Source organism: Drosophila melanogaster, chromosome 3L (assembly GCF_000001215.4).
Source record: "Drosophila melanogaster chromosome 3L".
Classification (NCBI taxonomy): domain Eukaryota; kingdom Metazoa; phylum Arthropoda; class Insecta; order Diptera; family Drosophilidae; genus Drosophila; species Drosophila melanogaster.
In genome coordinates this window covers 5,039,693-5,062,122 of record NT_037436.4, presented here as the reverse complement: position 1 = coordinate 5,062,122, position 22,430 = coordinate 5,039,693, and the positions used below count along the sequence as shown (strand labels likewise).

General features: G+C 40.2%; 1 protein-coding gene and 1 long non-coding RNA gene across 2 annotated transcripts in view, besides 2 other annotated features; both read left to right on the top strand.

Annotated features, from left to right (window-relative positions):
- The window catches only part of Con (Connectin), a 142,276-nt gene that overhangs the window by 16,911 nt on the left and 102,935 nt on the right, over window positions 1-22,430 (top strand). The window contains exon 3 of the mRNA NM_001259706.2: window positions 16,698-16,731. The gene's annotated coding sequence lies outside the window, so the exon portion shown is untranslated. The remainder of the gene's footprint in view (window positions 1-16,697; window positions 16,732-22,430) is intronic.
- Window positions 10,685-11,285, top strand: lncRNA:CR43884 (long non-coding RNA:CR43884). Its single transcript, NR_073917.1, has 2 exons — window positions 10,685-10,991; window positions 11,069-11,285. It is a non-coding gene; the product is annotated as a long non-coding RNA:CR43884 (long non-coding RNA).
- Window positions 11,891-16,612: a mobile genetic element.
- Window positions 18,816-22,430: part of a mobile genetic element that runs on past the window's edge.

Here is a 22,430-nt window from a genome sequence, read left to right as displayed (position 1 = left end):
CGGCCTGAAGAGTTTTTCCCTGGCGAACGAGAAGGCTTTTTTGTTGGGAGCAGTCAAGCCGCAGCCATTAGCTTAATTTGTTTAATTAATGAATTTTCTGAAACTTGTTCCGTGATTTTATCCTTCCCTTTTTCTTTATTTTTTTCTCACCGAGTATGTGCTTGTGTGTGTGTGTGTGTGTTTGCAGCGACGCTTAAATGGGAATTTGTGATCTCAAGAAGGCACACATACCCAAAATTAGGGAAATTAATCATACGCACTGTGTGCCCGTCGAAGAGAGCGAGGGATAGAAGGAGAGTCAACTCCCAGTCGACTGCACAGTAAATTTTGTATTTTCCACATTTACTCGTTGAATATGCACTCAATTGGAATTTATGTGATTTGTGTGCTCAAGGACCTGTTTGGGTTATCAACAACACGGCAGGCTGTGCTACTCCTGGCCAGAAAATCTCGTTGCCTAGTCCATGACTTTGGACTTTTGGCTTATGCGCTCATAGAGTATATATAAACATACATATATGTATATAAATGCTTTTCGGTCTTTTAATTAGCAGCCCTCGGAATGTCTGGGTGTGTGGTAGCAAAGTTTTGGGGCATTTTAATACTGTCATCATCATCATAATTGAAATAAAGCAACATAGCTCCTTGGGGCGTAGAGCTCCATGGACCTTCTTTTTTTTTTTTTGTTGGCGTGACCCAAACTCTTTTTGGTTTCTCGTTTATAAATTTTGTGTGCTACTTTTTTGCCAACTTGTTGGGTGTTTCGCGCTCCTCTTTTTTAGTCGTAAGTGGGGTTTCTGGTTTTTCATTTTTATTTTACGCCACTTTGTGTGCTACTTTTGGGCCCAGAAAGTGTGTTGCCCTGCGTTTACCTTTATAAGCGGCTTTTGGCCAATTTACAGGAGTACGAATGCGGCGGTTACGACGTGCGTGGGAGATTCCCTCCGCCCCTGGCACAGTTGGCCAACCTTTTGGCGGCAATTTTCGGTTGGTTGTCGTCGGTTACGGTTGCCGGTTATCATTTATGGCTTACACATTTGCCTAGACTTTGTTTTGTTATTGCAATTAGCAGCAGGCATAATGAAGTTGGCTAATTGTGGAACCGCCGATATGGGCAAAGGGCGCTAAAACAATTTACGGTTAGCCATAAAGCAATTAAGCAAAGCTTCTTTAAAGCCAAAAATAAACTAATGTGAACGTGGAGTGATATATGACCAAAGGTTTACCCGAAATTTGGGTTAGGCAATGGAAATAATTATAGTTTGCTTGCAAATAAAATATATTTATTATTTTTTAGCTTAATAGTTAATTTAGGCATTTGCACAACTTGCATGAGTAACATTATCTAAAATTATTTTTTTTTAAATATAAAAGGTTTAATATTATTATATTTTTTCCGTGTAAGCGAAAAGGGAACCAAAGTAAGCCATTTCATTGGTTTATTTTAATGAAACGTTCCACCAATGACAGACATTTTAAATGCCTGTAGATGTCATTATTTATGCGATAATGTTTTTGGCCCAGCAAATGCGAAATTCGATTTGACCCGGCGGCAGGAAAAATAACAACAATAATGCCGGGAATCACTATCAAACCGAGCGGACAAACGTGCGGACCACCAAAAAGTTTTTACGAGCGCTCAACCAAAACAAAACTTGGATTTGCATAATATACAAATTTACCCACACAGTGGCAGCGCAACATAGCAGTCGAAAATCGTATCCCTGTGTGTCCTGTGTGAATTTAATGGCTGCAACGACAAGCGACAAAACTGAAACTGCGGTTATTTAGTACGCAAAGCTTTTGATGTACTTTATGCGCAAGCAATGAACTTTTAATGTGAGCATTGCCAAAAGCAACAAGGCCGCCAAAAGTGGCAGGAGGAAGTGCCAGTGCCGTTAGTGATATATCAGAGCTAAGCGCTCCCGCGAAGCCATCCTACGCCCACAAACCTCGGGAATATGGCAAGGGAGCAGGAAGCAAACCAGATTTACTTGTGAGTTTCCTTGCCGGAGTTTCGTATTTTCATTTTTTTGAGTACACCTTAAGAAATCGAACATATGAACCAGTGTTGAAAGCTTTAAGTCGGAGTAACACAGTGTTGTAAGTGTTAATATGATGATAAGTAGTCTTGTAGGCTAAATATGACAGTTCAGATTTGGAGACTTTTTATTTTAAGTTACGTTGTTCTCGAAGTATTAGAAAATTCTTTCAGTGACGAAAACGAACTGTGAATAAATATCAAAAGCTGAAGGTAAGGAGTCGTGGCTAGTTTCATTCAGCTCGTGGCGACATAAATAACACCAAAACCCAAGCAACAAAAACCAACTAACAGCCAAAAGCTTCAGCTAGACATGACTGCTTCATTCGGCTTACGAGCTTTGTGCGCGGTTTCCTTTTCTTTGGTGGTTATGTTTTCATACCCGCTACTACTAGAGTAAAAGGGTAAACTAGATCCATTGAAAAGTAGAAGGAAACGCTTTTGACCCTAAAAGGTTGATCAGGATTAATACGTGAGTCGATTTACCCATTTCTTTCTGTACCACTAAGCCTACCTATATCTCAAAATCACCCATTCTGCCACCCCGCTCTAATAACAGATTTCTAAAGCAGATATCGACAACAAACTCTGATAGATTAAAAATGACAATAAGTTGCCAGTTAGATATTGGGTTTCATAACTTTCGCCTGACTTATTTTCTGCGCTTTTTATCTCCTACGGCAGCCACTTCCATTACCAAAGAGCTTGCTAACCGCTGCTAATAGCATCCATTTATCCTATCCTATACGTATCCACGCCGACTAAGTTTGAGTAAAAAAGTGGCTTCCATAATCGCAGAGGATGGGCCTTTCTCCTTTCAATCCTTGTTTTTAAGCCCACATTTCTCCGCGTTTTCCTACCAAACGCCACATGTGCACAGTCTCCATTTTGCATCTGTATGTGTGTGTGTGTGTGTTTGTGTGTGGGGGTGCCTAATTAATTGCCGCCGCGTTGAAAATATTATTTTTAATTGTGTGTTTATGCACAGAGCCAAGGAGAAATAAGGAGAGGCATTTAAAAACGGAAGCCATCCGGAGTCAGGTTGGTTGCCATCCAAAAACCGCTCAGCTGTTTTCCCACTTTTCCAAGCAGCCACCAGATATATAAACACAGACACACAGCCACATGGCTCGAATATTTATGAAAATTATCCTTTCGCTGTGGCTTTTTAAGATGCTCATAATTTATATTTAAGTTGAGTTTAGTGTGTCGCCAAGTGGGCAAAAGCAACAACGCGACGTTTTATGGGTTAAGCAGACATACAGACAAACATAAATTGAAGCCAAAAACAATCTGCGTATATATAGCATCACAAACACAATAAGAACAATATAAACACAAAAATAAATTTTCTTAAAAGTGTGCTATGTAAAGGCTTTTCAAAAAACTCGTAGTCACCTAAAAATCACAGTATTTATTAATAAAGTAGCCATAAAAGTGGTTTCTAAAATTTTCGACAGCACTGTAGTGCTAAACAGATTTTCTTATGTGGCAATCGTGTTCGTGTTTAATGGCGGAAGCTGTTTAGTGTCACGGCTTGCATCATAAATCTCAGTCTCTTCTCTCTCTCTCTTTCTTCGGATCGTTCCTCTCGCTTCCTCACACTGCAGAATGTCAAAGGGTGTTGGGGCAGTCGACTGTGATGCTGCTTTTAATTGGTTATCAAAGGCGGCCAAATAAACCTGGGCTCTCAAATATTTACCCAACGCCCAGAAAGATTTTTGGCAACGAGAGCTGCCAGTTGACCAGGCTAAAGTCATTGGACGCTTTTTTGGCGGAGGAGTGGTGGGTGGCTGGTCGGGTGGTTGTGCAAGGCCATTAAATAAACGCAACGCAGCGCAGCGTTTCGAGTGGTTTTCCCAAAGTAATTTCCACTTTGAGCCAGCCAGACCAGACGGTGGAGGCGTTGGCATCTTTAGTCGGTCACCAGCTGCATAAGCACTGTGAAAAACTGGTAGTTATTCAGTTTTTACTATCTGTTGATAAAAGTATGACTTAAATACACGATACTTGCAAACGAATACTTAAAAAAAGGTTTAAAGATCTTTAAGTTAGGAAAAATATCAATATAATATATTTTTATTGGTTTTAAGTTTTAGAGAAAATCTAATGTGGCTGTTCCCCAGTACTGACTGCAATCTAAGCCTGAGGTTTTAGCATGTGTCTGATGAGCAGAGAGCTGCGAAAGAGGTTACCCTAGCAGGTGTGTGTGGCTAGAAGGGCTCTTATCGCCTGCGCCTCGTCCTGACAGGATATGAGTATTTAAATTTATCGCAGCTGTCGTTCAACGTTTGTGGCAGTTTGTGTACATAAATTAGAGCTTGCACCTTGGTGCCTTCTGGCATTTTCCCCAGGTAGCCCAGTCTAAATCAAGGCTGATGGCAAATCGAAGCCAATAATTGAGTGTTGCCATGTTTGGTTAGAGGCAAATGGCAACTTGAATTGCAGTTAACAAACATTTACTTGGCTGAGCATTCAGTGGGGGGAAACTAGGTGAATGGTTCGCCTTGGTATCGGGGCTTCGGTGTGTTAAAACCAACACCGGACACATCAAACAAAACCGAATCCAAATCCGAGCGTTATTTTTTTGCTTTAAATGAAATTCAAGCAATCAACGCTAATCGGATCAATTCGTGAATAGATCGAGTGTGTATTTGAATAGGGGTTTCTTGTTTTTATTGCTGCTTTGTCTGCGCTTCGCTGCGCTTTTTGCTTTCGTCTTTTGTCTACGGTTCTCTCTTTGTTTTGGTATTGTTCTTTTCTTTAATTTGCATTTGCGCAAAACTTTTGCCTAATGAAATAAGCAGAGTAATCGATGTGACTTTGCCCTTGCTATTGTTGTTGTAACTTAAGCTAAGCGGCCACGCCCCCTTTGCCCTTTCCAAGCCAGAGCTGTGTTTGTGTGTATTTGTTCAAGTGTCGTATCGGTTGCGGCTGTGGCTTGGCTGAATGCCTTCGTATCGGTGAGCGTTTGAGGGTGTATGAGTGCGAAAGGAAATGGCTGTGCGACTGTGTGTGTATATGCGGTTGAAAAACGGCAATTCAATTAATTTCCGCCGCTGCTTAAAGCCGTAATGAGCATTTAAATTGCTTTTGAATGAGGTTTGCGGTGCCAGCAATTGTCCATAAAGGCATCGAATATATCCAACATTCGGTTCCTCACATTGAACATGAAGTACACTAAGTGTAGCCATTAACAAATTAACTGCGTTCATCAAGATAAGACCAGTATATGAAAACCAGTTAGCCAACTATAAAGTCAAGTCATTGCGTTTGTAAACTAGTTGAATCTTGTTTAAACAGACAGCGGTTAATATATCCGAGTTTAGATAATGGGGAAATATTCGTATAAAGGCTCTTACATTGTATAGCGAATAATAACATAACTTGTTATTAATTACGATTCTAGGGCTCTAATCGTTTAGTTATAAAGCTAAAAACATAAAACTTATTGGATACCTCATGTTCGTGGATGACTTCGTGTAATAGAAATGCCGCAAGGATTTCCAAACAGTCCCAGGGTCGATGATAAATGTCTGAGTGGTCCTTGTTGAATTAATCCCTGCCACAAATCAGATGGAGCCGCAACCAGTTGACCAATCGAGCCATAATTGTCAAGGAGGCAACTGTTGATCAGCATAATCCCGCATCGGGTGACACCTGTCAGCAGAGGAACCGAAAGTTGGCTGGTCCAAAGATTTATGTGCCTCGATGCGGTGTCCATTAAGTCAAAGCCCGAACATTTTCGGGTGTGCGGACGCGTACATAACCTTTTAACATTTATTGAAGTTTATTGAGGTCCGAAACGATTTGGTATGCGTGCGATGGTCTCACACCCATTACTCAAAGGGCATTCGAACCCATCTGTCTGTGTGTGTGTGTGTGTGTGAGTGTCTGAGTGCGGATTGTCAACAAATTAATCAATGTTTATTTGCTAAGTAAGTTCACCCTCGAGGCGGACAACCAGTTATCCTGGCCGTAGGGGGTCCAGGCCTTATCCTGTTCGCCAATGTTTTGTTTCCTTTCGCCATTTCCCACTTCCGGCCATGCGTGTCTGTGAGCAAATGCGTGTGTGTGTGCGTGTGCGTTAGCTCGCCCTTTGTGCCTTTGTATTTGTGTAACTAATCGCGTTAATAGAGTGGATAATGTGCCGCAGGTATGTTGGCCGGCGCAGCGCCTTCGAATGCCAACGGTGAATGGTAAACGGCGAGCGGCGCCATGGAAAGTGTTTCGTTTTGTGCACCAATCAAAGGGATACCCCTCTGGTGACCCCCCTTAAACGACGCCCCTATGCTCTATTTGTGTCTCCTTGTGAGTGTGTGTGTGAGTATGTATCTGATTAGGCTGTGTTTAACGCCTCCGTTGTTGGTATTTCTTTTTGCCCTTCTTGCTGAGTTTTAAGTGTCGTTTGATTGGTTAACGGGGCGTATGCGTAATATTCAATTTGGCCAAATTACAGGGCCCGAAGCCTCGTTTCATTTTTTTTTGTTCTATTTAGCATTTAAGCTACTTGATTGTAAAAATTGGTTGTAAAAATTACCCAGATTACATTAACGAAGCGGAATGAAAAATAGTTAATTTTATTATAAAGTCAAAGGTAAGGTCATTAAACATTTATGGCATTTTGTAATTAGCATGAATATTTCAAAATGCAAAATAGTTGATACAGAGATTATAAAGGTATAAAATGTTAAAATGGAAAGATTTAAAAACGAACCAGTAATGCTAATACCTTAAATGTTTAATTGAAATTCGCTAAACATTTTAATGGTATTGCTGCTTGAATCCATTTACCCGGCAACTTCAATTACAATGCTCATTTGCTTGCACAAGTCCTTTGTTTGTTATCCCAGTTGAAAAAGCAAATCTCAGCACGGAATATGCAAAATCCGCAATCCACTTGAGTCAAAGCACACACACACACACACTCTCATTTAACGAGAGAAGCTCAGACCCGAAACCACACCGTATACCTATCGAATAACGTTGCGTATGTGTGATATTGCGGTGCTCAAGCGAGCGCAGCAAATGGGCATCAAATGACGCAGCAACATTGTCAAAGCAATCGTAACAAATGAAGTCAACAGCCTGGCTTGCCCGGCTTTTGCTGATTTTTTAAAGGCATTCGTTGCATGGTAAGCTGAAATGCAACGCCCACGCAGAGGCCACAGAGGATCCAGGACAACCAGGACAGGCAGGACAGGCAGGACAGGCAGGACTGGCAGGACACCGCCAACACATTACTAATATGAGTCGGCTCCGCCTCGCTGTCATCGCACCAACACAGCTCACATGAGCTTCTGTGGCAACCGCGACACCACACTGAGAGAAACTTTAGGAACGTGCAAATATAAATATGGGGGGATTTCTAAAAAAGGTGATAAGTATTTTTAAAATAACATTTCCAAACGTATGTACATTGGCATTTTTTTTATATCTTGTCCACAAATTTTTTACTGTGCAGCCAGGACAACGAGAACGACCACCGACAGCTCTAGTTGCCTTCAAGTGGCAACGCTTGGGATGCGAATTTATGGCAAACACGGAAATGCGAGCCGGATGACGGCGTCAATTGCAGAGGCCATGCACACGCGCTGATTATGAAATGCGTCTCATTAAAAGGAGAGACCTCAGCCAGAAACCAGCTAGGATCCTTGGGATCCCTTGTCCTGCTTGCTCCCCCAGTGTCTGACCTAATTCGACATAGGAGGGTGTCAGATTCAGATTCAGATTCAGAGCAGCCTCAGAAAGTTTCCGACTACGGCAATGGACAGCTGTCACAGGATTCCACAAATATTTTGATATGCAACTGGATGGCTGGTTGGCTGTTAGCAAAAACCCCAAGCTCAAATTGACAACACACTTTTGCCACAATATTTTTACAACTGTGCACAGATGTGAATGGATGACACTCCAAATATTTGGTTGGCCCATATAATTGTGGCCATGCGGCTTATGGCTAATTTCGTGGGTTTTTGTGGGAATTTGTGGTGACGGCAGGCGAAAAAGTTTCCAATTAAAATTCATGAATTCCCCCAGATTTGTAAGTGTCTTGTTTTTTTGGTCACAACAAATTTCAGCGCATTCATACATGGAACTCTCGGCAAAAAGTGCTGCAAATGCTGTCACTAAAGCTCCTTTAAGTTGCCATGTGTACTGAATTAAACTTCTTTTTTTCGTGTTTTTCATTTTTTTCTGCCCCCAAGACTGCTTTGCATGTTAATCTTTAGCCATGGCTTGTGGGCGCTCGCAGGCAATGACCTAATTCTGTCAACAAAATATCATAGACACCAGTCAAAGATATGAGCTCACTGCTAACACACGGTAGCAGAGAAAAATGTGAGGTATATATGGTAAAATATATAAAGTGGGTCTAAGAATGTATTCAACACATAAACATTTACAGAGAAACTTGAATAATATAATTAGCTTATTTTATATAAAATGTTGGTTTCCATATTTATATTGTAGTTGCAATTGACTTTTTCTTTACATAATCAGATTGTGATGCTTGTTTGTGCTTATTATTGTTTGTTTTTATTATTATTTTTCTCAGTGCTGGCTTATAAAAAACCCCTGGCAGTGGCAATGGCAACAGTCGGCAGGCTAAGAGCAGAATGCTAGTCAGAAGCCAATCCCTCATGACTCCGCTCCCTTGGCCATTTAACACTTTCATATTTCGTCGACGTCGTCGTCGTCCTCGTCCTCGTCACCAGGTTGTTTACCGCCTCTGGGCCAGACTTTTACTTTGCATATAGTATGTAGTACGCTGTTGCCGTAACTAGTGGGAATCGGGAATGGCTCGGCATCCCTGGGAGGCCGCACGTTTATACACTTTTGCCGGGCCGCTGCCATATTTGTGTCTCCCCGGGCGCCCATTCCTTGGGCTCCCCTTCTTGTTTCGACCCGGCGAACGTGGCCAACAATTTATCAAACAAAATATGCACTTGAAATACACGTAGCTAGCAGCTACTAGCTGCTACACAACATCTTGCCCTTTGCTCCTGCACGCCGAGTGCATTTTTATTCAATTTTTTTTGTTGAGTATCTCGGCCCCCAAAACGACCCTCTCATCACCGAGGAAAACATACCCAGTTTTTGGTGATAAAGTGCGGCACTGAAATGAATTCGTAAGTGGCAGGGACGGGTATGTTCGCTGGTTCCCATTTGGGCCAACGAATTTATGGCCAACGATTCCTTGAAGTGGGACAAACCACTATGTATGCTAGTTTCAAAGTGGTGGGATCAAAGGCCGTGCAGAGGGATGTTCTAAGACCTCAACTCTTTGCTTCAACTTGAATGCCAATTTTGGGCCAGACATTTTGCCGTATTTACATATAACAAGAACGTGAACTTTCACCTCCTTGCCAATTAAAAGTTAAATTATTCTATTTTGATTTTGCCAAATGAACATTTGACATGCAAGACTAGGCACGCCCTCCGCCCTCGGGGGCGTTCATAATTTCTCCGCTTTATGGTTTATACTGCAAAAAAAAGAAATACGTCAATTCAGAGTATGCACTGTTAAAATGCCAAGACAGACTTAAGAAGAAAACTTCAAACCAAACAGGATTAAAAATATTTTCTTAAATCTTGAAATTCTGCAATATCACTTATGTTTTAAAATATTATAAAATATTTACCTCTTGTAGAGACAATTTCCGTGTGGTCACAACTTTAATAAGCGATTATTGTACTCCGATCTTATCTTTAAGCTGAAAATCCTTTGGCGGTGTCCCACTTATCCCTTATGGTGCGCTCATTAATCCCCAGCGGTGCTTTATCGATTTCCTTTGCCGCTAATGCAAACAGATAAATCTGCCGAATGAGTCGATTTGTACGTATACAAGAGCACTTCCCAAAGGGTGCGGATATGTGCCAGGATTAAAGCCGAGTGGAATGGAGTGGAGTGAATTGGAGGATCCTGGGGGAGGCAGTCACTCGGCTACCAAATGGGGCCTAATGTGGAGCACAGGCAGCAGTAATGAACTGTTGCTATTGTTTGTTATTAGTTTTTATGGCTGGTACTGTTGCTTTTGGTTTCGTTATTGCCGCCGGTTGTGCCACGCCCACAATTATCTGCTATGCCCCACAAAAGCATTTTTGGTGGAAATGTAATTTGTCTCCATTTTTATCATTAAAATAACAATTAAAGCTTTTGTGTGCGTGGTAGAGCTGGCACGCTCGGCCCGTAAATGTGTGCAGCATTGGCGGTCTATATATCATTATGAGTGCCACTGGGTTGTACGGGTAGTTTTATTGCTTGTAAACATTCGTACTTATTGTTACGGCAAATTACATGCTTCCCAGCCCGGCGAAGCGTATAGAAAAACACGACGGACACTGATGAGTCAATAGTCCGTGTCGCAGCAGTCAATCAGTATTAGTTAATATGATTATAGCCGGTCAACTATAACTAATGGAGTTAATCAAGTCGTTGCCATGAAAGTTGTCGCAGCTGAAATGCGGCTCGAACTATGTACTAATACAATCACTTGGGCATAACATAATTATTAAACAATATCCTACATACTTATACTCAGCGTATAACAACGGTGCCTTGAGGTATCCACTTTTAGTCCATGAATTCATGAAGTATACTGCAAACTTTCTGACACTTTTACTTTTGAATTCAATGTATATATTTGTCACAAATTTCCTAATTTGAACTTTGACCTAAGATAAAGCGTATAATATGCTGCCCGAACATCTATCAGTTTTACGGCCCTCCAGAGATGGTTTTAATTACGGGCAAATCACCAATCCAAGTTACAACTTGCTCTGCAGCTATTAGCTCGCATGTTCACAATGCATAAGCTTGCGAACAGGTGTACAAATTCAGGTGCACAACGGTTGGGAGAGGGACGGGTAGCCTTGAGTGAAAGAGATAGCGGAATGGACAGCGGACAGGCTTTTAGCAACATGAAAATGCTTTATGGCAATTAAAAAGGTAATACATCAAATGCGAAATATACATGCCAGTACATGTAGCAAGTTTTCCTTATTTTTTTTTTTTTGTATTTCTAGCCAGAGAAAAGGAATATAGATGGATTGATAGGAAAAAACGAGAAAGAGCGATTGAACAAATTGCAACGACATGAATGCAATTGAATGGTGTGTTCCGGAAATCGAAACCTCTGATTTCGAGTGGCAATGGCCCACTTATAATTGCGCTTTTCTGGCCAAATTGATTTCGAGAACATTGCTTGAAAATATATTGGCAGCCATTTTATATGTAGCATGAAATGTCAATTTGCAGGTAAAAGCAATTGGAATTAAATGTCAAACACCTGCATACATATTCGCATGCAGATGCACACTCAGTGCATATAAAACGGTGATGGAGGATGTTCGTTAGGCGGCACTTAAATGCCGTCAAATTTGCACTGTCCGAAGGACAAAAGTATTTGTGTAAAACAGACGATAAGCTCACTTATTGATCCACTTGCAAGTGTAGTGGTCGCTGTATTTGTGTAACCCCTGCCAAATATCCCGATTTTACCAAACCAACCCCGCCCCCAAACGTTTTGGCCAACTTTCAACGCGACGCCATGTTGGTGCATTTTCATAGACGATTGGACACCGTCTAAACAAATGGATCGCCAGTGGTATGTGTGTGTGAGTGTGGGTGTGTGAGCGCTAAATAAATACAAAGACAGGACTTTCAGCCAGGCTGACAAAGCAAATGTGGAGACCACCCAACGCATACTTAGCATAATTTGGGCAATAATTAGAGCTGGAAAAGAACTATCAACAATATCGATTGGAGTGTTTGCTTTCTCTTTATTATTTGGCTTAATTAGGAAAAATCCATCAGGTTTTTATAAATACCAAAAACTAAATCTAAGTTTTTTTTTTTTTTTTTTTTTTTAATTTTTATTATTTATTGAATCTTCCCTTTGTGTTAAGAGACTAACAATAAGTATTCAAATCTTAATCTAACTTAATTAACTTTCACTTAGTGATAGTTTTTTTTTTTCATTAATGCCCTAATAAGTTTATTGCTGGGCTGGGAGGTCGTTGCGGTGCAGCCGGCTTTGACTGCATACTCGGATTAGTTTTCTTGCGAGGGGATTTGTATGGGTGGTCAGCTTTTCGTTATACTTCGTTTTTTTCTCAGCTATTACTTCGATTACTAATTTGATTTTTAGGTCTCTGTGTATGTTTTCGTTCCGAAGGTACCACGGCGCTCCAGTGATAATTCTCAGAATTCTTGACTGTGCTCGCTGAATAATGTCTATGTTACTTCTGGATGCGTTGCCCCACAGCTCGGAGCCATAAGTCCAGATAGGTTTTAAGACGGAGTTGTATAGAAGAGCTTTGAACTCCAGACTAAGTGGAGAGCGAGCATTTATGAGCCAGTGGAGGTTCCTTGCTTTAAGTTTAAGATGTTTCGATTTGGCTTCTATATGTTTGCGCCAAGTGAGCCGCCTGTCCAGATGAACTCCCAGATATGTTACCTCGTCGGCTTGTGGAATGCATATGTTATTCAAGACCAGTGGTGGGCATGTTTGTTTGTTTAAGGTAAAGGTAACCTGCTTGCATTTTTGAACATTTATTGAAATTCTCCAGTCGGCAAGCCATCGTTCTACAGATGTTAAGTGTCGGGATAGGAGTGCCGTGGCTTTTATTGGGCATTTCGAGCGACTGAGTATCGCGGTATCATCAGCGAACGTGGAGGTTGTTAGATTGTAGTCTATGGGGAAATCCGCCGTATACAGGGTGTATAAGATTGGACCCAGTACACTGCCTTGCGGCACTCCAGCTTCGATTGCGCAATCGCGTGAAGTGCTTGTATCGCATCTTATTGCAAACACTCTGTTATATAGGTATGACTTCAGTAGCTTATGTGTGTTTTGGGGCAACAGCTTGATTATTTTAAACAAAAGTCCATCGAGCCACACTCTGTCAAATGCCTGCGCGACGTCTAGAAAAATGGCTGTGCAGTATTCTCGATGTTCAAAAGCAGTACGAATTTCTGACGTGATTCGGTTGACCTGTTCGATGGTTCCATGTTTTTCTCTAAAGCCAAATTGATGTGTTGGAAGTGTGTTGTTTATTCTAAGATGAGGGCTAATCCGAAGGAGTAGCATTTTTTCAAACAGCTTTGAAAGACATGTTAGTAAGCTTATCGGTCTATATGATGATGGCTGCGTTTTATCTTTTCCTGGCTTTGGAATCATTACTATGGTCGACTTTTTCCATTTTTGAGGGAAGTATCCAAGCTTGGCGATTGCGTTGAACAACAGGCAGATGTGAAGAATAGCACACTTTGGGAGTTCAATGAGCATTCTTGGAGTTATTAGGTCGTAGCCAGGCGATTTTCTTGGGTTCAGTTGCTCTTTGATAACCTTTGCTAGTTCACATGGTCGGAATTCAAAGGGTTCTTGAGGATCTAGATTGGCTGCTATTAAAGGAGGGAGAATAAATGTGTTGGTAGAGGGATTTGGTCGGAGTACATTTTGTAAATGGTCAGCGAAAGCACTGGCTCTTTCTTCATCACTTCGAAACCAGGTGCCAGAGGGACTTCGTAGTGGCATAATTGGCGCTATTGGAGTCTTTAGGTTTCTGTGAGCTCTCCAAAGAGGGTACTTAGTGCTGGTGGGAGAGAGTTGCTCGATATATGAACGTTGGCTGTTTTTTTCCTCTTGTTTGAGAGCATTGGTAAGCCTGCGTGTGGCTATCTTAAGCATGTGCTTAGTAATTGGTGATCTATTAGACTGCCAATCCCTTCGTAGGCGTCGTTTATCTAATACCAGCCGCTCGATTTCGCGATTAGTTTTGATGTAGTTTGGTTTTGCATACGTCACTGGCGGGGTTGAAGCCTTTGCAGCCGAAACTAAAATGTTTTCAAGAGTTTCCGTTGACTTGTCTATATCCTCCTTTGTAGATAATGCCGTCGTTAGTTCTATGTGTGAACAGACATACTTTTGATACCTTGGCCAGTTTGTTCTAAAATTTGTGAGTCTATACGGTGGGTCGACGATGTGGGGGCGAGTTAGCATATTTAGAAAAACAGGTGAGTGATCTGATGATAAATCTGCTAGTGCTTCGGCGGTGACCATGTTGCGGGGGACATGTTTAGTAATTGCAAAATCGATCAGGTCTGGGATTTTTCTTGGGTCTGCTGGCCAGTATGTAGGCTTACCCGGGGATACATAGTCTAGCTTGTTTTCTGGCTTCGTAAGCGCATTGTACAATTGCTTACCCTTTGGCGACACAAGTCGAGATCCCCAATGGGTGTGCTTGGCGTTATAGTCACCCGCTGCGATGAACCTGTCACCTAGTGTGTTAAAGAATTCCATGAATTGATCCTCAGAGATTGGAAAGCGCGGTGGGCAGTAGACTGCGGCTAGAGTCGTTGAACCATTGTTGAGTTGTAAGGCTATGGACGTAGATTGTAAGTAGTTTTTGTCAAAATTGTTTAAGTGGTGGTGTTTTATGCGATTTCTGATGAGTATTCCAGTGCCTCCATGAGCTTTACCATCTGGATGATTTGTACCATAGAACAAGTATCCTGGTATATGAAAATTGTTTTTGTTTGTGAGGTGCGTTTCTGATAGTAGCATTACGTCGATGTTTTTTTCGTAAATGAACTGTGTGAGCTCTTGTGTATGCCGTGAAACGCCATTTGCGTTCCACAGAGATATCCGTAGGGAAGCCATTATGGGGATTTTGAAGATACAAGAAGTTGAATCAGGATATTTTGGTTTTTCATGAGCTCTTGCAAAGTATTTTGCATGAACGTCATGAAGTCTTTCATGCTTTGCTGTAGGGATAGCATCATAGCTTCGATGCCACTTTGTTGTGTTTGTTGGATGTTTGTCGGTGTATGTTCGGAATGAGCAGTTCTTGTCGGTGGGGCGGGCACTTCTAGTCCGGATTTTAGGGCGCTAGCGAAAGAAATTGTTGGAGTAGTGCTTGGGACAGTTAGGGGTGGTTGAAAAATCGGTTGCGGAGAGTAGAAATTGACTTTGTTGTATGTATGTGCTGTGGCAATACGTTTGTTTAGGCGGCTCTTCAATTCTTTGTACACCACACAGCCTCTGTAGTTTGCAGTATGTTTTTCCCCGCAGTTACTGCATTTCTTCACAGACTTATCGTCCTTGTTTTTGGGGCAGTTTGCGGTAGTATGAGGTTCGCTACAGACAACACATACGGACTTAAGGGTGCAGTATGCCTTGGTGTGGCCGTATTCTTGGCAATTAGTACATTGAACTGGATTGATACGTTTGTGCGGCTCCTCCACGGTGATCCTCCGATGTAGCAAGTACTGTAAATTGTATATTGGGTGCACTTCGTTTTTCTTTAGTGCCTGGAGCTCTGGTTCGAGTTCTATTTTGAATAGTGGCTGCGGAACTTTGTCTTTGTTTAAAATATTAATAGCTGTCTTTGCAGAAAAGTTTTTGGCCTTCAGAGCCTCAATTATCTCAGCTGGTGTCACTGTTGCTTCAATGCCCTTAAGTACTACCTGTAGCCCTTTGCAACTTTTTAATTGGTATGTGTAGTAGTTTTTACCAGCATCATTTAGGTATTTAGTCACTATACGGTGGTCTGCTTCTGTTTGGATCTGTAGTTTTATTTCATGAATATTTCCTTTTTTAAGTGGGATAATGTGGAACTTGCTGTCACCAATCAAAGCAACGAGTTTATTTACAAGTGCATTTGTACTTTGTTCTCGTATGAAAATTGGTGGAGGCCTGGTCTTTTTTGGTTCCCCTACCGTTTTTTCGTTGGGTTGTTCGGTCGCAGAATCAGCCAAGATAGCATATCGGTTTGAATTATTTACTGCAGAGTTTTCATTGCCGTTGTTGGTTCGATTGATTTTGGGTTGATTACCTGCCTTATTGTTTTGAGGGCTGAGCTTTCTCTTGATTTGGATGTAGCGATCCATGCCAGTCTGCACAGTCGAAATCGACTTCTGCTTTTGTTTTGATTCTTCTTTACGTGCATTATTGTTGTTGCAAACGGTCAGTGCTGCTGAATTATTTACAGCTGGCACAGCGATAATTAGTTGGGCCGCTGACGAAGTTGATGTTGTGGCAGTTGCCAGTGAGGTCACTGCACTCGTTATTGCAGTGTTACAGTTACCCGGGACGGTCGTTTGGCGCTGCGAGAGGAGCGGGGTAGGAGAGGCGGTCTCTTCGCTCCACGACTTGTGAGCCGAAGCAGGCAGAGAGGGAGAGCAAGAACGCGGTCTGTCGTTCGCTGAGGGCAAAAGTTTCGAGTTAGTTGAAGGTGAGGGTGCTCGATCACCGATTTGCGGTGAGACGAAAGAAAAGTATGCATTGTTGCGTTGTAAAGAGAGCCGGCGCTCGTCTTGTTCACATTGTCGCTGAGAACGTATGTCGTTTTGATTCATTGTTCTAAGTCCACATATAACAATTACCAGAACAATATGGAATAATTATTTATTTTAGTAAATAATTACTATAGTCAATAATTGTTAGTTGTGCAAACTGCACTTTACACTTTGTGTTTAACTTTCACTATACTGTTGTAGTTTTTAGAACTTGCTATTCGTAGCTTGAAAGAAACACGTCTCCACCCGAAGACTGTGGAATGCCGAATCTAAGTTAAGCCCCTATTTTTCACATTTTTCAGAGTGCTGTCGAATTATTTTTGCTACAATGATTTTGCATATTTTCTATTGCAGATTCCGAAAAGACACTGGCACACAACAATTTGCGGTAAGTTCTTTTTGTCATTTGGAATATTCATTCGAGTTTGATTGCAATTTGGCAATATCAATATGCATTCCCATAAATCACTTTCAAGTCGAGCCCCTTTGTTCTCCCCTACTTTTCCCATTTATGAATATCCTTTGTCTGCGTACACATGTGGGTGCGGGTGTGTTGATGAATGTTCTGCCAGCTTGGATTGTAGTTTCAATTGATTTTACAAATTGAAAACAAATTTGGTAAACAACAAACCAATCTGTAGGAAATATCTAATACAAAGAGATTTCATTATCATTGTCCTTATTTCTTGCTCATGCTGAAATTTTATTCCCAGTCCATTCAGAATGCATTATAGACGTTTGTTAATTAGTCAACTTGAGATGAGCAGAGAAATCTAAATTACAATATAAAACACTTGTACGAGTTTTTTTTATATACAAATTCAATGAACATAAATGAGGTACCAAACGGAATATGTAATTTATTTGTCAATTTCGTTGCCCTTAAGTTGATTTCCTTTTTAGCCAAAAGATACCTGGCCAACTTAAGCCGTGAGCAAAGATTAGAAATGTTTGCTAATTAGTGAACTTGAGCTGAGTGTACCCCAAGTAGATATTTTATGCAGGTTGCGAGAAAAAAGGCGTTCCATTCTTTGTGATGCAAATCGTACGCAAATGATGCCCGAGAAAATATGAAATGGAGCCATTCCCGCTCTATTACTTTGAGCAGTGTGTATCCCAATTGGGGACTCCGCACAGAAAGGGGTTATGCAAAGTCAAGCAACCTGAAAAAGACACATTTGTGATGCAAATTCGCTGCCTGCTCCTCGCCATGGCGACGTGTAAATCAGGCTAAGTACGTGGTCTTTTGGTCTTTTACCTGCCGGTTCGGTTCAGTTCAGCCATTCCTGGGTGGCTTTTCCGTGCCCCAAAAAATATGCAACAATTTTTGCCTGCTCAACGCTGTTTGCCCAACTTTTGCTACGGATTTACTACCTTTTTACTACCATACTCTCGCGTACCCTGCCATGCTAACTTTTTATTTTTAATATGCCAGCAACCGAAGAGGGGGGCGTGGCAGTAGCGCCCCCCTCCGAGTGGGGATCTCTCAAAGCTTGTTTGCACGGCCCAAACATTTGCCGTGCGAATCGTTTTGCTTGCTATGAAATAATTACATATGCATGACAGCCCAGTCAAAGTGTGGGCGTTTTCAATCGCTCGCAATATGTACACACTACATTTATGTATGTATGGGTATATGACTATATACACGTATGTATCTGCATGGAAGTCAGGTTCATGTTGCCACTGCAGCGGTGGGTGCTATTGGAATTACGCATACGCCGTGTGCGCCGGCTGCCCTTTTTTCAGCACCATTCTGCATGATATCGGGCAATTGTTGTTTTAAATTAATTAATTTCGTTTTCATTAGCAACAGTAGCGTCCGAGAGGCTTTTGTTTTTTTTTTTTGTTTTAATTTTATGTTGTTATTTGCCATTATTTGTGCGCTATTTGCCAATTTGCGCGGGCTTCGATTCATCGAAAGCGATTTCGCCCCACTAATTATTATTTAAATTTAAATTTTGTTACGCTGTCGCCACCATGATGGTGCAATTTCCGAGCAAATGGGATTATTTAAATAAATAAATTCATGGTAAAAATCAAGAAGCTAGCTTGCACCGCACACACACTTGTTTCACACCGAATAACAACCAACAGAAATTTACATTTCCAAATAGGGATAATATAATTGCATATGCCAAATAAAAACGAAGACCAAATAAATTTCTGAATAAAAATTAAATTTAAAGTCAGGTTTGTATTAAATAGGAAGTTTGTATTTGATTATTATAGTTTTTTGTCATCTTGTAATTAGCTTTGCTATTTGTTAATAGTTTTTAATAAAACAGACATTTTTCCTAAAGGTAAATACAACAATGAAAATATTATGGTGCTTAAAACATAATAATTTACACTTTCAATAATTATGTCCAAAATCAACCGTATAAAGTATACAGTTTTCATAGACCTGTATAAAATTACTTTGGTTTCTGAATTTAATAAGCTTTTCCGAGCAAATCTTCGAATGGATGGTGTTCACACATGAACACGAATATATTTAAAGACTTACAATTTTGGGCTCCGTTCATATCTTATGTAAATGAATCGAGAGCGATAAATTATATTTAGGATTTTGTTATCTAAGGCGACATGGGTGCATTGCTCAAAAACATGTAATTTAAGTGCACACTACATGAGTCAGTCACTTGAGATCGTTCCCCGCCTCCTAAAATAGTCCCTTAGTGGGAGACCACAGATAAGGTCCTCGCCGCTCAAGATAGGCAGATGTGCCCGAGCGTGGGACCTCGATAAGGCGGGGACTATTTACGTAGGCCTCTGCGTAGGCCATTTACTTTAAGATGCGATTCTCATGTCACCTATTTAAACCGAAGATATTTCCAAATAAAATCAGTTTCTTACAAAAACTCAACGAGTAAAGTCTTCTTATTTGGGATTTTACATTTGGTCAATCGAGCCTTTAATCGACTCTGCAGTTTCCCCCTACCAAAGGTAAGGAACTCAGAGAAAGGCCAGCTCCTTTAAGCATCTTACAGCTAAAGGTAGCAAAAATAAGTAACTCTTGTTTCCCCCTACCAAAGGTAAGGAACAGAGTATAAATATAAAAAGCAAAAAGATACAAAAGAATCTTTTATGTTTTAAAACAAGCACCTTATAGTCTATAGCTAAAGGTTGCTTTGTGTACCATTATAAATTGTGGTAAGGCGTGCTTGAGGCCATACATCAGCAATTGTGAAATTAAAAAGTGCATAACAAAAGTGCCTTATAAATGCTCTAATAGCATTAAATCAGCTCATAAATAGAGTGCAGTGTATATGCCATAAGAGCATAAATTAAATAAAAAGTGCCTGAAAACAGTGCCTTATAAATGCTCTAATAGCATTAAATCAGCTCATAAATAGAGTGCAGTGTATATGCCAAAAGAGCATAAATGCCGAAATAAATGGCTAAAAAACAAAAAATCTGACTGGACTACAAAAATAATAAAACGTGCCAAAAAAAAAAAAAAAAAATCATCTTTAAACATCGACGGAGCCTTAAAGAAGAGAAGGAAGTCAAATTCAAAGGAGCCTCTACCAGCAGCAGAAGCAGCAACAACAGCAGCAGCAGAAGCAGCAACAGCAGTAGCAACAGCAGCAACAACAGCAGCAACAGCAGCAGCAACAACAACGACATCAGCTAAGTCAAAACAAGAATTTTCTGTTTATCCAAACACACATATATATATAAATACATATAAAATACATATACACGTACTATATATATTAAGAAATTACAAAAAATTTTCAAAATGATGTCAGAAAAGACTATTCAATTCCTTAAGAAGCAGTCCGAAATTATTTTGGAAATTAGAAAGTTGGAAGTAAAACCAACATTAACAGATGTAGAAATTCTAAAATTAAATGAGCTTCAAAAATGTTTCATTGCTAATCATAGCAATTTGTTAAAGATCGGCGTTGTCGATCATGAATATTTTAACGCGAAGCAGTATGATTTAATAATGATGGTGTTAGAAAAAATTAAAAATAAAAATGAAAAAATTAAGGGCGAGTCGGTAGAAAACACTTTCCCTAAATCAAACACTGTCCCTAAATCAAACCCTCCCCCTACATTAAACCTTGAAATGCGTGGTCACCCTGAAAAAGAGGGTATAGCACAAAACAACGCTTTAAAAGTAGAGCAGGCATTTCGTAATAATGTTGGCCAATTTCGAGTATATCTAGAAGATACGTCTAAACTAATAGACAGTAGTCCAGATTTCCTTAAAATAAGGAAAAATAAAATTGAATTTTTATGGCATAAAATAGATAACCTGATTGAACAGGTGAATAGTCATTTTGAGAGTTCGCTATTCGAAGAAGAAATTAGCGAACTTGAATTTGACAAACAAAATATTCTTACAGCCATTAATAGTCGACTCAGTGGCACAATAAATAAAGCTGAAATGTCGACGGTTGTTAAGGCGGAGGAGTTACCAACCCTGCCTAAAATACAGATTCCCACTTTCTTTGGTGATTCCAAAGAATGGGATCTTTTTAATGAACTCTTTACAGAGCTCATACATGTGAGAGAGGATCTCAGTCCTTCTCTCAAATTTAATTATCTAAAGTCAGCATTAAAAGGAGAAGCCAGAAATGTGGTTACTCATTTACTGCTCGGCTCTGGAGAAAATTATGAAGCCACTTGGGAGTTTTTGACCAAGCGATATGAGAATAAAAGAAACATATTCTCAGATCATATGAATAGGCTTATGGATATGCCAAATTTAAATTTAGAATCCAATAAGCAAATAAAGACATTTATTGACACGATTAACGAGTCAATTTATATTATAAAATTAAAGGCACAATTACCAGAAGATGTGGATGCAATTTTCGCTCACATAATTCTTCGGAAATTCAATAAAGAATCACTCAATTTATATGAAAGCCATGTTAAAAAGACAAAAGAAATACAGGCACTTTCTGATGTCATGGACTTTTTAGAGCAAAGGCTCAATTCTATATCATCATTCTCACAGGAAGTAAAACCTGTAAAGAAAATGATTAATAATAACAAGAATAAAAATTATAGTGACAATTGTGCATATTGCAAACTACCAGGGCATTATTTAATTCAATGCCATAAATTTAAAATAATGAATCCAGCAGAACGGTCTGACTGGGTAAGAAAAAATGGGATTTGCCTAAGATGTCTGAGGCATCCGTTTGGTAAAAAATGTATAAGCGAGCAGCTTTGTTCGACTTGTCGTAAACCTCACCACACGTTACTTCACTTTGCAGGTCATAATCCAGAAAAAGTGAATACGTGTAGAACAACAGGTCAAGCCTTGTTGGCCACGGCCTTGATTCAAGTAAAGTCGAGGTATGGAGGCTTTGAACAATTAAGAGCATTGATTGATAGTGGCTCTCAAAGCACAATTATTTCAGAAGAGTCTGCACAGATTCTAAAATTGAAAAAATTTCGGTCTCATACTGAAATAAGTGGAGTATCTTCCACAGGAACGTGCACCTCCAAGCACAAAGCGGTTATTTCGATAAGAAATTCTCCGAAAAATTTAGAAATTGAAGCAATTATTCTCCCAAAACTTATGAAGGCACTTCCAGTCAACACGATTAATGTTGATCAGAAAAAATGGAAGAACTTTAAATTAGCCGACCCCGATTTTAATAAACCGGGTCGCATTGATTTAATCATTGGAGCAGACGTATATACTCACATTCTGCAAAATGGAGTTATAAAAATAGACGGTCTCCTTGGGCAAAAAACTGATTTCGGGTGGATAGTTTCTGGATGTAAAAAATCCAAAGGAAAAGAAACCATTGTAGCCACAACAATAGAAATAAAAGAGTTAGATCGCTACTGGGAAGTGGAAGAAGAAGAAAAAGATGATATCGAGTCTGAAATCTGTGAAAATAAATTTATCAAAACGACAAAAAAAGATTCAGATGGGCGATACATTGTGTCAATTCCATTCAAGGAGGATGTCACCTTAGGAGATTCAAAGAAACAAGCGATAGCTCGTTACATGAATCTGGAGAAAAAACTAAAAAGAAATGAAAAACTTAAGGTTGACTACACTAAATTCATGAATGAATACATGGATTTAGGACACATGATTGAAGTGAG